The sequence below is a fragment of the Anomalospiza imberbis genome, chromosome 14 (genome assembly GCF_031753505.1).
Source record: "Anomalospiza imberbis isolate Cuckoo-Finch-1a 21T00152 chromosome 14, ASM3175350v1, whole genome shotgun sequence".
In the NCBI taxonomy this organism is placed as follows: Eukaryota; Metazoa; Chordata; class Aves; order Passeriformes; family Viduidae; genus Anomalospiza; species Anomalospiza imberbis.
Window position 1 is genome coordinate 10,406,705 of NC_089694.1, and position 16,951 is coordinate 10,423,655.

A 16,951-nucleotide genomic window follows, 5' to 3' on the forward strand; every position below is an offset into this window, starting at 1 on the left:
CTGTACAAGGCTACAAAAAGAAGTTCTACACGATCAAGCAAAAGAACAGGAATCAGGTCATCTGTTCTCAACACCAGGACAATCCTTCTGTGTGGGCTTGGAAAAGCTGTTCCATATTTCCATCAAACTACACAAAAGATTTTTTGTATTTCTGCAGTGAGGCTGCATCACTTCATCCACCATTCACAGCTTCTGGATGCTGGAATTTTAAGATACATAGAGGTTCCCATTAAAGAAACCCAAAAAGCAGGGTTTGGAAAGGGCGAGTGCAATCCAACACAAAGCTCAGCCAGTCACTTGCCCTTGTGACAGTTCACGTAAGATATTCTGAGGATATTTAAACTGCACTAAGAACTTTAAATATGCTAAGCCACCTCCAAATCTTAAGAGTAAATGTTGTACCTATATAAATTCTAAATACTGTCAATTTATTTGTTTCCTTACATCTTGAGTTTAATATAACAATCACCTTAACCCCCTGTTGCAGTTACAATGGTAATAATTATATAATTAATATTTCTCTTACTCCCTTTTCAGAAAATAATTTTGGCTAAAATTCTGCAATAGGGAACAGTTCTTCAAGTGATTTTTAACACAAAATATCCACAAGTAATTCCCCTTGCCTTTCTGGTAATTCACTTATATTACACAAGCAAAAGAGTTTGGATCAACTTCCCAGTTTTCTCTTTAGCTGGCTGTACAAAATCTTATAAACAGAAAACTCCAACTCTGTTGTCTCTGGCAGAAATAGGGGCAGTTCTGTTAGCATCATCTCCTTTTGGAGTTTGGCTTCTACTACAGCTCCCAAAATGGGTCTCCTCCCTGCACATTAGAAGGCTGATACCCACACACAAATGCATTGTGACAATGGAGGGAAGAGTGTTAGCTGGGCAGACAAGAAAGACTTAATTGAATAAAACACAGAAAATACACGTCTCATACAATGAAGTAATTTTTCTTAATGTTTTAAATAAATGCTGCTTTTCATTCCTCCCAAACCACACTTATAGTATAATTATATGATTGCTGGGGGTTTTATACAGCTGAATTATAGGGTGTCTCTTCCACATTTAGTTTGTGAAAGAGTCTCTCTGCTTCCCTTCATATCTCTCTAACCACCGACAAGGATACTCTCAAGGCATCCTATAATTCAATTACAGCTATCCTCTGAGAAACATATAATTTTATAGAAAGATTTAGGCCATCATGTATCCCTTTCTTCCCTGTAATGAAAGCATTTGTCTAAAGTCTGGTATTAAATTTAAAAAGGTCTGAAACCATCTTAACCCAATAGTTTTCAAGAGTGCCATTTGACAGTTGTCAGGCTGGCACAAGCCCCGAGCTCCCGTTTAAACTCAAGTGCTATATGGGCTAAGGACGTGCTGCACAGAAAACACCACACAGGGAGTGTGGGATGGGCTGTGTGTGTAAATGTATAGATGATGCATGCCCCCACCTCGCTTTCTATGCAGCTACAGTGGACATAAATAGACACAAACATTCAACACAGTTCAACTGTAACACCACATTCTTAGCTGCTGTACTGGATGTCATACGCTAATTAGAATGCAAAACACAAATGTCTGAGCTAATTAATAAACAACACTATAGTACCAAAAATGCTTCCCCATCATACAGGTCTTTCCAGGCCTAGAATTATTGGTTTGTAACAATCAGAAAGCCTTTTATATTTTCCCTTTCCTAAAGGAGTGATAGAATGCTGATTGCAGTGAAAAACTGAAGAAATACTGAATGTATAAGTCCCTCTCATTTCAATTTCTCACACTCTTCCCAACAAAGTCTAACTAGTGCAAGTAACTACCTCAAACGAGCTACAGATGGCCTGAACTTTTATTCAACAGAAAAAACATAACTTTGCAAATAGCAGCTCTATGATTCCTGCACAACTCAACTGAAGACGTAGATGGAAAATGGGTTTAGATTTGCACTCTTGAACAAAATTAATTTCCATTATTTATACACAGTTCTATCACTCAGATGAAATTCAGTTTCTTGTAGCTTGTTTTAAATCCACTGTTGAGACTCCAAAAATTAATTCATTTAAATAAAGTTTATTTTACTGTTTAAAAATTTTAATCTAGTCCTATTTTTTTCCAAAAATCAATATTTATTATACAACATATATTTCCTATTATCCTGTGTGGAACAAAAATCTTAAACTTGATTTTCAGCTTGCTTAAATATAATTGCATGGAACACTGAGTAAATTGTAAAGAAAAATAATGCAAGTATCTCATAAATGCACACAGTTGTGAGAGGAAGCAAAAATAGTAAGAAATCTGCTCACAGTTCTGAAATGCTTTGACACCAGTGAGTTTAATCTCCTAACTAGAGACAGAGGAGTTTGCTCACCCTGGTGTAAGTAGGGCTTTCCAGTGTCAGACTGCTCGTGCTAGGGATCTGAATTGTTTTTTCAAGGCTACCAGCAAGAGCTTTTCCAAATGCCTGAGCTCAAAGAGAAACAAGCTTTGTTCATCAGGAACTTTAGTATCTAGAGGCATTTACTCATGTCTAAAAAAACAGAGATGTGGAAGCAACAACACTTGCTGTAGCTAACTTGTGGAACACAACAATGAACCTAGCGCCGAATTCCAAACCCAGGGAAATAACACTGAGCCTTCCTGACGGCATTCTCTTAGTCAAGTATTTTCTGATCTAGGAGTCTGTGGTTATTGTAACCATGAGGCTGGAAAGCAAGAATTTTCACTGTTAATACATAACTATTTTGTTTATACGTAACAAAAAATCCCTTTGTGTATTTAAGTCATCACTTGTGATTTTTCACATGTCACCTGAAATGGAGTCTGAAAGCATCCCTGGAGCACACAACTCCAGCTGTACCATGCAAGGAAAACAGACCCTGTATGTTTTCAACTTTACTTGAATTTATTGTAGTGTTATTGAAACTTGCAGCCTCAAAGCTATCTCTGACTCATCTCTTTCCTCAGCAAAATCAAAACAAGCCATCAGAATAATTCAACTACACCATGGCAGTTATTTTCTATTTCCTAGGTTTTCAAGCATGACTGGCTGGCAGCCAGTGCCCAGTGCTGATTTTTGTAAGGATAACCACAAGCTAACCTAGGGAAGGGAAGAAAGCTGCCGGTTGACATATCATATTTCATCTATCATAATTTGTCAGCTAAACCTAAGAAGGGTTTCTAAAAAGAGAATCTCAACGGCACTTCAAGAATTTTGTTTTTCAGATAATGCTCACAGTTGACAAAAACTATAAAACTCGTTCAGATTCCAGGTGAAATTAAGCAGATATCCTGAGTTATTTCACAATTATTTTTACATGGAGAGGTTTTCTAGAACAAGCAGTTCTAAAATGGTGATACAAATGACACCACAGTAACACTAAATTGACACTGAAAAATAGAGCTGAATTTAATTACCTTCATTTTGCAAAGCAGACTGAAGAACCATAATTTTTACCACAAAATATGATTGTTGCTACAGAACAATCTAAACATTAAGCGTACTTTTAAAAAGTTATTTGTGTAATTCAACAATTACAGCATCCAAGGTAACTAAAAAATGGTGAACCAAATAAAAATAATTCCAACAGAAATGCACCTGAATTCCATGATTCTAACAAAGAGCCTATCCCAAACAAGAAAACAAATATCTGCAAATTCTAGTTTATATGGACTAAAAGATACCTCATGAGCTTCACATAAGTAAAACAGGTGTAAACAATTGCAGAGGCTGTCTGCAATTCCCAGCTACTGATGCACTAATGATTGTCAAAAAGGGATCAAGAAGCTTTTGGTGAGGAAGATGTCAGTATTATACTTAATATTCTAAGTTTATACCTACAGACCAAGACCGTTGGCAATATTTTATTTTCTACTTAAAATGGGCAGCTGCTGTTTATAAGAAAATTTTGGTGAAATGCAGTTTTGGCATCACTTTCCACCAATTTTAAACCAATATGAAAGGGCCTATCATACAGTAATCTGAGCTGTAGCTTCAGCTGCATAGAAATAATGTTTACTTCTGTAATGAAGGTTGCCCTACTCAGTTTGACTGGAAATACATTTTCATTTGACTTTTTTCATTTAAGAAAAGTTGTGCAATACCCACCCCTCTAGCTTGGGGTTTGAACAGCTTGTTCAGCTCTGCTCAGTCATTAACTGCCCATGTGACCTTGCACAAACCACTTTTCAATGTGTAAGGCTGAGATAATAGCACTTTTCTACATCATAAGAGTATTTGGTGGATAAGGATGTTAAGGAGTCCAAATTGCAGGGAAGGAACAATTGTAACTTTGCAGAGAGAGAAAGTCTCCAGTTATTCCACAATCCATTGTCAAATTCAGGTGTGGCAGATACAGGCAGAATATTGGTGAGAATTACTGATTTTCTTGGCTATTCAGGTGCCTTATAGCCATAGTAACTAGTTTAATTTCGTTAAGATATTGTGCTGATTCCTTTGTAGAAATCAAATGGTTGGTGCCTCGAAACCTGACAAAACCAAGCAGTAAAAAGGGAGGAAGACTATTCAAGTCAGGTCTTGGCTTCTCCCTCTCTCAATTTATCAACCTTAATAAGTGCCTTTATTGGTCTCAGTGTTTCTAGGACTCATTTGTTTACTCCAGATTCAACATCCCTGTACACATAACTGGAACTGCCTACAGAAAAACCAACAAAACCCCCCAGATTCTGCCCAGAATCAAAAGGCAGTAGCACTAACACAGAAATGATGATTTATCTTTGCAACTGGTCAGAGCTTGGCAGTCAGCAAACATGTCAGGCCTACTGAGTAATTCCCATGTGATATAGCACAAGTCAAAAAAATCCCAGCCAAACAAACAAAAAAACCCCAGACCAAAGAAACTAGAGCTCCTGGTCTAACACCCAATAACAGAAAATAAGAAGTGGTATCCTAGATTTTTCTGGGAAAGGGAATTATCTCTGCATTCATGGAGAGGAGGTTTGTTTTCAGTTTGTGATGACAACAGGCTCCAGAGGATTCTGTCATTAATCTGCCTCCAGCTGTGGTGCTTGAGAGCACTTGACACATACAACCAAACTTAGCATTTAATTTCCTTTCACCTACATGGCAGGGTCAGGGGAGTGCTGGGCATTTTTCCTGCATTTAAGTCCTCTAACTCTGTGCCTCAGTGCAGCTAATTGGGAATTCTAGTGGGTGACCACTTACTCAGCACCTTACAGAGCCACCAGACTCATCTCTCTAAATATGAATGCAGTGAGTTTCATGACAGAACTCTTCCTTAAAGATAAAAATGTATTTGAGAATGATGTAGAAGATGTCACAATCATGCCTCAGATTTGCTACTGGCCCCTGTGACATGGAGAAAGGTTAGCTTGGATATTGTTGGCAAGCTGCCTGAACTCCACTGTTAAGTGTAAGGACTCAATCTCTTCCCATTGCCACAAAGAACCCTAAGCTAAGACAGGGAACCAAGTGGGATGGAGGGCAGAGATTAGTACAATGAGGAAAAAAAAAAAAGTAATGGGATAAATAATAACACTGCAGGCCTTTAAAGACAGAGATTGCTGGAAAGAAAATACCACAGCAGATTTGTTTCTAATAACTAAGTGAGATTCTGCCAGGAAGCCCTAAAGACGAAAACTACTAAATCTTCTTGACATTGATCCTTGATACACAGTGGAATAATACATTTTAATACAGTGTTGAATTTTAACAAACAGCAAAGGCCTTATTAAAATGTTAAGTAAAGAAACAAAAAATGATCAAGATTTGAGAGTCTGTGAATTCCTCATAACTATAAAAATAAAAGGGATGTAAAATACATTTACCCTACTGCATTTTTATTGTCATATCAGAAAGTGTCCTGAGAGTTAATTAATAATCAACAAAAAAGCATAAACATGCTTAGATTACTGTTGTGACAATTCATATCTAGGAGTAAGCTAAACACAAATCCTCTCCTTACTATGTATAATAGGTCTTCATATGATTAAAATAATAGCTTTGTTTTTATACAAATTAAAATCTTTTTCAAGGGAAAATCTCTTACATGTAAAGATCTTCTATGAATATCATAATTTGGCATCTTTGCACCAGGACAAAAAAAAAAAAAGAGAAGTATATTATATTCCTTCTAAAATTCCTCTTATTAAGTTTTTCTACAGCTTTCAGGTGCAGTCAAAACCTCAGGAAAAGTTACAACTTTATCTATTGTTGGCATGCTGTTAACACACTATTCTGAATAGCAAGGATGTTACTGGCTGCTGTGCCAAGTCCTGTTCACAAACCTTCAGCTTTCCAGTGACTCAAAAGAAGAAAATGGCTCATTGTACGTGTGTAATATCTGCAAATAGATATAGAATATTGTCCCATAGAATTATTAGCTTACCTAATTAGGTTGAAAGATGTGGCATTGGCTATTAATAAACTGAATCAAAACCACTTAGCAAATAAAAATTACCTAGTCACAATATCTGAATTGAGTTTTACTCAAAGGTAACTAGAAATCTCAGTAGTATTGTGGATGGTATGCCACAGCTACATAGATTTTTATTATGGTGCCAGAATAAAAATGAGAAAAAAATTTGCAATTTACCTTCTGATAAGTAGGTGGTCTTTGAACAAGACTACAAAGTAATCTTCAAATAAAACGAACAACAAGGAAGCATGCCTGAAAACAGTAGATCAATTGCTTTCATTAAACACATACCAGTATTCTTTCAAAGATTCATTTGATTTAGACAATTAGCTGATGATAAAAGAATTTTCCAGATCTTTTAAGGAGTACATAAAAGACTAAAAAGCTCAAAGTTCAGTAAACATCCCTGTTGTCCCCCCCAGCAGACCTCATCTGGTTGAAAGTTGTGGCAAGCCCTGCTGTGTCTGGTCTGTGGCAGTGCTGGCACACTCTACTCTAATAAAAGGAAAACTTTCTACACCTGACAAGCCTCCTGAACTCTTTTCCATAATCCCAGAGGCTGATCATATCAACCTGTGATAGTTAAGTGAATCTAGGTGGAGATATTCGAGAAAATTGTGACCTTTTTTCACACAACAGTTAGAGGAAATAAACAAAAAACTGCCCAGCTTAGAATCTAGAGGCAAAATGTAAGATGAAAATGTAGGGCTTAATCAGACAAGGACTTAGATCAAGCTGTGAAGACACTGCTTTTACCATTCAATCAAGTATTTATGAAAGTCTAGCACAAAGTGGCATTTACAGAAAAGCGTTAACTCCAGCTTAAATGTAAAGACATGAAGGGAAGAAGTGGGTAGAATTTTGGTTGCAAAGAAAATCTTGGCTTTTCAATTACTTTGGAAATGCTCTGTTGTTTAATAAGCAAACTACTATGTATTGCCCCTTAATAGCAGCAACAGAATTGGCTGGCTGAAGCCTGGCTGGGGGATTGATTTTTCATTAATTTATTTCACTTATTAACATACAAACACTGTTGGCCTTGTAAACTTTCCTTCAATCTTTTTTGACTCCTCAGACACATCCAACTGAGATGCAGGCCCCTATCAGAGGATTTCTTGAAGTTAAAACCATAGCCTTCACCAACAGGGCTGTCTTTGAGCCCATTTTTATCCCTTGTCTGCATTTACTTCCCCTTTTAAGTTTTTGAACAAATGTTGACATTCTCAGACTGCACAGCAGTCAGAAGATGACTAATTTCTAATCTTGTGTTCTTAGGCAACTGCCTCAGTAAGGGGAAGGGAGCCAGGCTGAGATGTATCCTTATCAACAAATGCTGCTTCCCATCATCATTTTCACACCCATCTTAATGCACATACATTCCTAAGACAAGGAAAATACTTAAGCTCCTTCTCCCCCGATAACAGCTATGTTATATTTTTCAATGCAGTGTTTGGATTAAAGAACACACAGTTACAAAAGCACAACTAATTGATTGCACTCAGTACATATAACATTTTTTGACTGCTGAGGCCACAAGGAAAAAGACAACAAGGCCTTTCAGCTCTAGCCCAACAGTTCAAATTTAACTCAAGTGTCTGGTATGAGCTAAAGGATAAAAAAGCAATGAGACTGGGGTCTAGATGATCCTTCTTTCATTCACAGCACTGCTGTTTAATCAGTATACAGCAAAGGCAAGACACTTACTGAACAGTTTTATCAAAATTCTTAACTTTCAGTGAACAAATGGACTCTAATATGAAGCATAGGCATCAATGGAACATAGAAGGGTGTTAATCTGATTCTAATGAAGAGAATCTCTAAGGTTAACTCGCTGGCCAGAGGTCTGTACACAGCACTAAGCGACAGGTGAATGGAGCAAACAGGACCCAGCTCCTCTGCGAGCACATCTGCAGTCACAGGCCAGCCTTGGGGCAGAGTGGCCAAAGCCACAGGAATTCAAGGACAGCACTGCTACAGAGCAGCAGCTGGCAGCCTCCTTACATCTGCACTGTGATTAGGACAGAAGATTAAGATATTTGGATTTAGATGTTTTAGATATTTATGGATTTTGATATTTGCAAGAAATACTCCAACAAAAATGACTCGTGGTGATATATTTAGTATTTATTATTTTTAAAGAAAATCACTGCATTTAACTGAAATTAACTGCATTTAAATTTTATGGAATAAGAAAGACTCCTGCAGCTAAATAGTCATGTAGCCACAGGATGTTGATTTATAAACTAATAGAAACACCTACCTCAGACGTTAAGCCAGTTTGTCACTAATAAAAAATACAACATCCTACAGAAAAGGTGTTAAAACACTTATAGAACAATTTTTAGCATATAAATCAAGTAGTAATTGAAAAAAAATAAAGGAAATAGTTAGAACCCAATGAAAACAATACACAACTAAAAAAGTTTTGTTCTTAAGTTTTGTTGTGGAGGTCCAACACCACACACAAAGCAGACGTCACTTTAACAGTAGGCACAATTCCCTGTAGCCCTATTCAGTCAAATTTTGACATTCCTAGGACCCCACAACTTCCCCAGGCAATGCATTCCCAGGTCCATACCAACCTTCATCACTAAGAATTCACTGTCCTGTTTTTCTGACAAGCATCTCCCTGTATTCCCTCCTGCCTGCTGCCTCTTGACCCTGTGCACCCCCGAGGGCAGCCTGGCTCCTGCAGCTCATCATCCATGGACATGCAGGAGGCTCAAGAGCAGGTGAAGGATGAACTCAGCCCTTCCATCTGTCCTTCTCGACAAGGTCACTCTTCTCCAGCTCCCATTCAGCCCACTGAAGCACTTAAGAGTGAGGAAGACCTTATGTGGGAGAGTTTCAAAGCCATTTGGTATTGACTTCATACTGTTCTCACTACTATGCTAACATCAAATGCTCATGCAAATTTCAGCCTACCACCCCGCTAGCTGAAAATACTATTAATAATTGAACTGACCAAAACCACTCTTTTTTTTCCCTATTTCCCATAATGGAGGTACCATCATCTGTTGTCTATTAACCTTTAGTTTTTAAGCAAAAATGCTGAAGTTCTTCCTGTTCTGTGATTCCTGGCAGGCTGAGTATTTATAGCCCATCTGACTGATTTTCTTTCAGTTTTTACTGGGAGTGAAAGAAGGTCTGTAAAGTATTTTTATTTGTCCATAATACATTATGTTTGGTATGTACTGAGGCATCACCCTTTTTCTGAGAAAAAGGTTCAAAATCATGTGCATATCACAGCATTCTTGCACCAAACATCCTGGTGGATCCAAAGTGAATCCTACAGGCCTATCCAGTCTGAATTATCTTCTGACTTCACCAGTGAAGCTTAGTGCATATACTTAAAGAACCTTTTATTTAGTCACTGCTAAAATGTTTAATTATTACAACACTTTAGCTACATTTCAACATATACTTCAAAAATCTAGTGACCAAAGTTTAATTATTTTTACTGAAACTACTGACTACTAATTTTAAGGTTAAGAAAATAGCTAATATTTGGAAATAGCAAAACAGCATTCACTAACTGGGAAAACCAGTAGAAAGTCCTAAAGAACTTATTTTAGCATGTCAAATAAAACACTGTGTATAGTACAACTGTATTCTGCATCCTAAGAGTTCCTGTATATGCACTCTATAACAAAGAAAATAATTTCTTCTTTTTACTGCAGTAAGATAAATATATACTCAGTAGTACAATCCAACTACAATTCCAACTACTCTTCCATAATATCTTCAATTCCTATTTGAATTTGGGCTTTGAAAATACTATCTTTATTTTGCATTTCCATTAATATTTTTGGGGAGGCAGAGGGGTGTTCAGCAAATTTCAACAAAATTGGTCCAAAAAATGGTAATCCACAGCTACAAATGCAGCTGTCCTTAAAGGCAATATGCTTAATAACTGACATTGATTAGAAGCTCTAAATGTTCCTGCTGGGACTTAGACATGTGACAAAATGCTTCTCTATGAAATCTGGAATCACACTGGCTGATGGAGCAGTCAGAACAAGATGATGTCTTCAAGCCATTGTTTCTTTGAATTTAATGAGAGGAGGAGTTCCCATTCACATCTTACACCACTTCTAGCTGAAATTCATAGATATTCAAAGAACTTCTCTGCTCCATTTCTCACCATCAGTTTGGCAACTTGAATAGTAAACCCCACAGTAACATATGGTAGAAGACAGCTGAGAGATAAACGTGTTGTGTAATGTCAATCCTAATGAGTGATAGAAATAAAACTCAAAGAGCTAAATATCTGGCTTAAGCAGCAAAAATTCACAGTTAAGGATAAAAGCCTATTGTACAGCCAGTGCCAAATATTTCTAAACTATAATGTTGTACCTTACAGTTGTGTGGTAACACTTTTGTTCCTCACAGCAGCCTGACTAAAAAAAAAAATATACATTCTTCCAAACTCTCAGTGAAGAGCTCAGCAATGCCGTGAGCTATGCCTGCTGCAATGCTGCTGGAAGAGAAAGGGGATGTAAACACATGCTTTTATCTTTCTCCATTTAAGTACAGAGATGAATGGAAGAGAGAAGTAGAACCTATTTTCACACTAATTCAGTACAACTTATTGCATATGTAAAAATTCAGTTTGAAAAAGCAGATAGCAGGAAACACTTAGCATTTGAGGAAATGCAGGTTTTAAGATGTCTCAAGCATTTTAGCTGTATTTTTCCTCAACATCAAATACACTACTGACAATCCCAGACACAATTTTAGTTCTAGACACACTGCAAGCAAATCTGTTCTCCCTCCTACTCCTTCCACGCCTTTAAAAAAAATATTCCTATAGTTCAATCTTTGCCACTAATATGGTAAGAGACTCAGACATGGTAATGCCTTCAAAGTTCTGATTTTTATTTTTTTTTTTCTAGCCTCCTGAAACCAAGCCTCCTGAACAGTCCCCAGCTAGGTGCAGTGCAGGGTGCATTACCTGCATTCCCCAAAGAAATCAATCCCGGCTTCTATGTGCACCTGCATTTAGTTGGCAACAATGATGAGAACTTCTTAAAGCCATTTTCTTGCACCCCAAATCCTGTGTTCAGTTCACGATAAGAAAGACACTGAGATGCTGGAGCAGATGTAAAGAAAGGCAGCGGGGCAGGGGAAAGGTCTGGAGCACAATTCTGAGAAGCAGCTGAGAGCGTTTAGCCTGGAGGGAAAAAGGCTCAGGAGTGACTTGATTGCTCTCTCCAACTCCCTAAAAGGATATTGTAGCCAGGTGGGGGTTGGCCTCTTCTCACACAAACTAGCCATACAGTGAGGGAAATGGCCTCAAGCCGTGCCAAGGGAGTTTCAGTTCGGGTATCATGAAAAATTTCCTCACTGGAAGTGTGGTAAGGCACTGGAGCAGGCTCCCCAGTGAGGTGGCTAAGTCACCATCCCTAGAAGTGTTTGAAAAACAAGCGCACTTCATCATCCTGAAGTATCTTTTCAAACCTTAATGATTCTATCTGCAATTGCCTGCTGCTGCCCTCTGCCCTGCTAACAGGCCCTACACTGCCCCAAACAGACTACTTTTACAGAAAGCTAAAACAAAAGGTCTCTGGCTTTTCTCCCTCAACTACAGACAGGTGTTGTATTGGTACAAATTTTCACAACTAATAATACTTTTAATCTGCCACTGTTTCTTTTTAGAACAAAATCATAAAGCTCATGTTCAACAAATCCAGCTGCCCCATACTTTTGTCCTCTTGGCATATATGTTACCTATTACTACATTCTGTTAGCCTTATTATTTCATTATTAAATATGCAAAATAAAGACTAAGAAGTCTTATCTGTTTCCCTTCCAATATTTGGTTCCACCTCTTGAATTTCAGAAAGACTCTATAGTGCGACTTCTCCCTATTTAAAATATTGCAGTTATACTGCAAATATGCAGATCTATTTAGATTTGTATCACCCAGCAAAGAAAGCAGCCAACAAAACTGAGCTCACAAATGCAGAGGAGGTTGCAGATCTAAGCTCTCCGGTACTCAGAGCACTTCAACTGCAGTCTGACAAGTACCAAAACGTTTCCTACATGGCTTACTCTACAACTCTTCTATTAGTTCTTAATTGAAATTGAAACATGGCAAATTTCAATTTCCATTTAATGTAGCAAGAGACATTAACTGAAAAGATTTACTAAAAAAGATAACTCAAAGTAAAAGGCACATTTGCTCAGATAGCCATTGCAGGCCTACAGAGTAATAATGTCAGGAACACAACCTTGGACAGCAGAATGAACATCATGTTCAGATACTCAGAAGTTGGATGCCAATTTTTATAAATGCTACCTCAATTACCCATGTTTTCAAATGGAGTAAATTTGTGTGTAATATCAGAATAATTAGAGCTTAGTTCAAAACTATTAATACATAGTGTTGAAATGATCCATGTTTTACTTCCATTTTGCTGCCGTGTAAAATTAGAAATAACTTTAGAGGCTCCTGTGCCAGTCACAAGAGTTTTGGGCTCTGACTTGTCCCTAAGCTCCATAAATGTTATCAAACAAATTCTGAGTGAAGGGGCAAAAAGGATAAGGTAAAGGAGTATGGGGAACAGCTTTTCCACATGTTCACTTGAAGCACTTTAAGCTTAAAGTGCTTCAAACAGCATTAAGTTTTCCTTAGATCCGTCACTTACTTCAAAAGACTCCTATCCTAGCAGACACTGCCCACATGCAAAATAGAAGTGAATTGAGCAAAACAGTTTATGAATCAAGAATGAGGAAGGAGAGAACAGATGAATACAGCAAACAGATGGGAAAAGAAAAAGGGAAAAACTAATGATACAATCCTGGGTAAAAGGCGGTCTCAGAGCAGACTGTAGTGACTGGTGTTAAACATTCCAGAGATACCACAAATGCAGAGTTATACACAAGCACCTGAGGATAGTGAACTTGGCAGGCATGTATAGATTACCTTTTTGTTGAGAAAATAGGACAAAGGTGATCCAAACACTTCACCAGAGAGAGATAAAGCTTGGCACAGGCTGATCTGTGCATGAATTTTGTCTTCCTCTAGGCTACAAACAAGGAAGTAAGCCACAGAAATTCAAGAAGAGGAAAGTTAACCAGTTTATATTTGATAACGCAGATAAAGTGAGTTGGGAGATATGTTGAAGTGACAAAACAGAAATCAAGTTTTTACAGAACAATTTTCAATGATTACATAAGGAATGTGTTTAGGGAAGACTAGAGGCAAATGGACACCATTGTCAAGAAGGACAGAACAAGATTAAGAGATTTAACTCTTCTGTCAGAGAAGTGATTTTATCTGAAAATGTAATTACAAAAAGCCCACTCACTTTGCCAGTTTGGGTCAATCAGAAGTCAGAGAAATGGGCCTGCTTCAGTGGTGATCCTGAGCTATCAAACCCTGCCAGAGTCCTTCAGGCAGAAAGCAACTGCAGACAGAAACAAACCAACCCAAAGAAACAACAACTACGCTCTTACTGTCAAGACTGTACAAAGAGAAGTGGGCAAGAAAGCAGTGCTAGAAATATAGGGGCAACAGTCAAAATTCATCTGTAAAATAAGAGGAGGAAAGATAAGCAAAAAGAATTAGAGCAAATGATCTGGGAGATGTTTGATTCAAGAAAGTCTAAGGAGGAAAGGATTTTAGGAACAGAACATGGTATGAAATATTAAAAGCATGCAAGGGCTTTCAGAGGATCAATGGATTTTGTTCTGACCTTTTCGTTGGTATTATTTCCTAAGCAAAACAGAAATCATTCAGCAACCCACCCCAGCTACTGTCATTGGGCCCTAACAAGCTACAAGAATGCCTGGTCACCAAGACTTACCTTTAGCAATTCCATACATTACAAAAAGTCACCGAGGTCTTCATAGCAAAATTCCCACCAGTAATTCCCTACTTCTAAGAAACTGTTATTAGACTTCAGAAAAACAAGCACAAGAATATTTTTAATCGGTATTTATGCTAAAGCACAAACATCCTTCTCATTTGAGCACCAACATGAAAAATCAGCAACTGACAGGATACAGAGGCTCCCAAACACAACAGAATGTGGGCTGCACTGGCCCTCTGCAAAAGGAGGAATTCAGCAGAAATTTCACACAGCAATGACAGCTACATATTTTAACCTCTATAGGTTATTTTTACACAAGGAGAAATGAAGTGGAGAACAACATTACTATTGTTGTGTTGTTATCGGTATCTGAGGAGTGGTATCTGTCTGTTTTAAGAGTTCTCTTTAAGACAGGGAAAGCAAGCCATAAACTTATGAGATAACTTCATTGCTTGAGCTGAATTCTCTCGGATAACTACATGCAAGCAGATAAAGCAAAGTTTCTTTTCACTTTCTTAGGAACTAAAAAAGCATAATTATTATTTTCTAAAATAGGTATATTTTTCATCTAAATATTCTCTTCTAGAATAGGAATGCAAAGTACAGAATGCCTAATGCAATACTCACTTAAAGATCTAATTGTCCAACCAATATGTCAGAAGTGACTTGACTTCTATGTGCAAGAAGATGCTGAACCCGATCCAAGTTTGTTAATTAATAGCCTCCCTAGATAAATTCTTTTTTAATGTTGTACTTGATCACTAAATCTCTCTGCTTCAAATCAACAGATGGCTTCAATTCCCCCCAAACCAAAAAATCCATAACTCTCCATACTACACCATCTCAATTTAGTTAGATACTTAAATATTAGTATTATTTTTAATTGAGTAATGAAACAGCCACGGATAGATGAAAAATTCACTCTTCAAACTTTCTGGACAGTTACAAGTTCAGAAAATTATTTCTACATTCCTGTTGTTTAGTGAATCCTTGATCAGCCCTAAGAACATTAAAAAAACCCCAAAAAAACAAAGCACCAAATCCTTGACAGCAAATCTGAAACCACTAGGAGAAGAATGATGAATCACACTCTTCTGTCAAGACTGTCAGTTAAACATTATGTGTCATAAGAAAATCAAAACACAGTACACACTCTCAAGATTTCAGTTCTATCTCTCCAATAGTTCCTTCCACTTTTAAGCTCCTCCCAAAGAGCACGGGACAGCCTTTCCAGCTGACCTACAATTACTGCATCGTTTAAATAAAGCCCACAGTAACCTTTCTCTTTCAGTGACCTTGCACACGAAGGCTCCAAACACAAACACCACTTGTTTCCCCCTATTTCTATGGCATCATGACCTAAGCGCCAAAGTCAGCAGAAACCTTTTAATTGATTTGAAAATGTGTCCTCTGACCCTGGCGTTGCAAAGATCTGCACAGACAGATCCTTGCTTCAGTGATTCCACAACTCTTTGTAGAATCAGGACTACTAAAATACAGTGGCTGGTTCTTTGTAGCAGTTTTGGATTTTACACCATTCCAGTTATTGAAAATGCTGTGGAGTTTCTTTATCAAATTGCACTAACATCCATAAAAGGATAAATTGAAACTTCTGATAGCGTGTCAATGTGTGTATCGGAATCTTGGAGCAAAACAAATGAATCTGTTGTCAGACACAAAATGAACATTCTGAATAGGTTCTGTCTAGGCATTTATTAATGCTTTTACAGTAACATTTTCAATACATACTATTAAAATAACTACCTAAAATTTCACCCCAACTATGCTCATTTTCCTCCTCTGGAGTTCATTGTATCTCATGTTTAATACCTTATGCATTGAAGTGTTTTCAAAACACTGAGGTTGAAAACTTTGAGATAATTTCATTTTTCAGTACACCACTGCTTGTCACTGCATTCTGCTTTCTACAAAATCAAGTCAAAGAGAAGAGAAATCATCAACATTTCTAATACATTAACTTTTGGTGGTTTTTTTTTAAACTAAAAAATTTTAATCCATTCGTAAGAGCCTGTTCTATTTAGAATTTAAAAGAAAGAATGTCAAACCTCAGGGAAATGGAATTCAATTAATAAGCTTGTGTCCACTGGTGCTGGGGGAGAAGCTGATCTACATGTGGAAACCACAACACAGAATTCTCCATTGGTTTACATAAGAAAAACAGCTTTCGTCTGCTGAAATGGTCAATATAAGAATACAAAACTTCTAATCTGAATTTTAATTAGAAATAGGTCAAGCAAATGCTCTTCCTCTGCCCTCCATGCCCCCAACTTTCCTAACACAAATCTCATTATTCTGAAAAACATGGCGTAAAGCAAATCTAAAATAAAACTATTAATAGACTCTTGGCACTGCTAACAATAAGACCAACAGTTTTCTGTCAGTTTTGCAAAAGACACACATAAAAAGAAAAAAATTTGAGAAACCTTGATTAAAGGGGTCACTCAGAATTATCTGCTTGACTATTAAATAAAATAATAATTTGCATAGAATGCTACCTGACTCTCCATATGTGGTTATTTCCTTCCCACTTTCTCTTAGAAGGCAGAAGTGTGGAGATGTCCTAGATATAAAGGCTCCCCCGTAAGACACACACGCTGTAGTCTCACAGGCACCCAATTTCACTGCAGTGCTACAAGTGGGACAGCAATGAGACACTTGATTTTCAAGATAAACCCAAGTACTGCAAGAAGCAATCCCAGTTGAATAACACTCC

The 16,951-nt window shown here is 37.4% G+C and overlaps 1 protein-coding gene across 13 annotated transcripts in view; it reads right to left on the reverse strand.

The window, feature by feature from the left end:
* The window catches only part of TENM1 (teneurin transmembrane protein 1), an 838,901-nt gene that overhangs the window by 260,359 nt on the left and 561,591 nt on the right, over positions 1–16,951 (reverse strand). The window contains exon 1 of one of the 13 annotated variants that reach the window (XM_068204867.1): positions 16,734–16,884. The exons of 10 other annotated variants lie outside the window; for them this stretch is intronic. The gene's annotated coding sequence lies outside the window, so the exon portion shown is untranslated. Of the gene's footprint in view, positions 1–6,577; positions 6,859–11,395; positions 11,529–16,733; positions 16,885–16,951 lie in introns of those variants that run through there. 2 more of the 13 variants (XM_068204872.1, XM_068204870.1) reach the window with 2 other exon arrangements.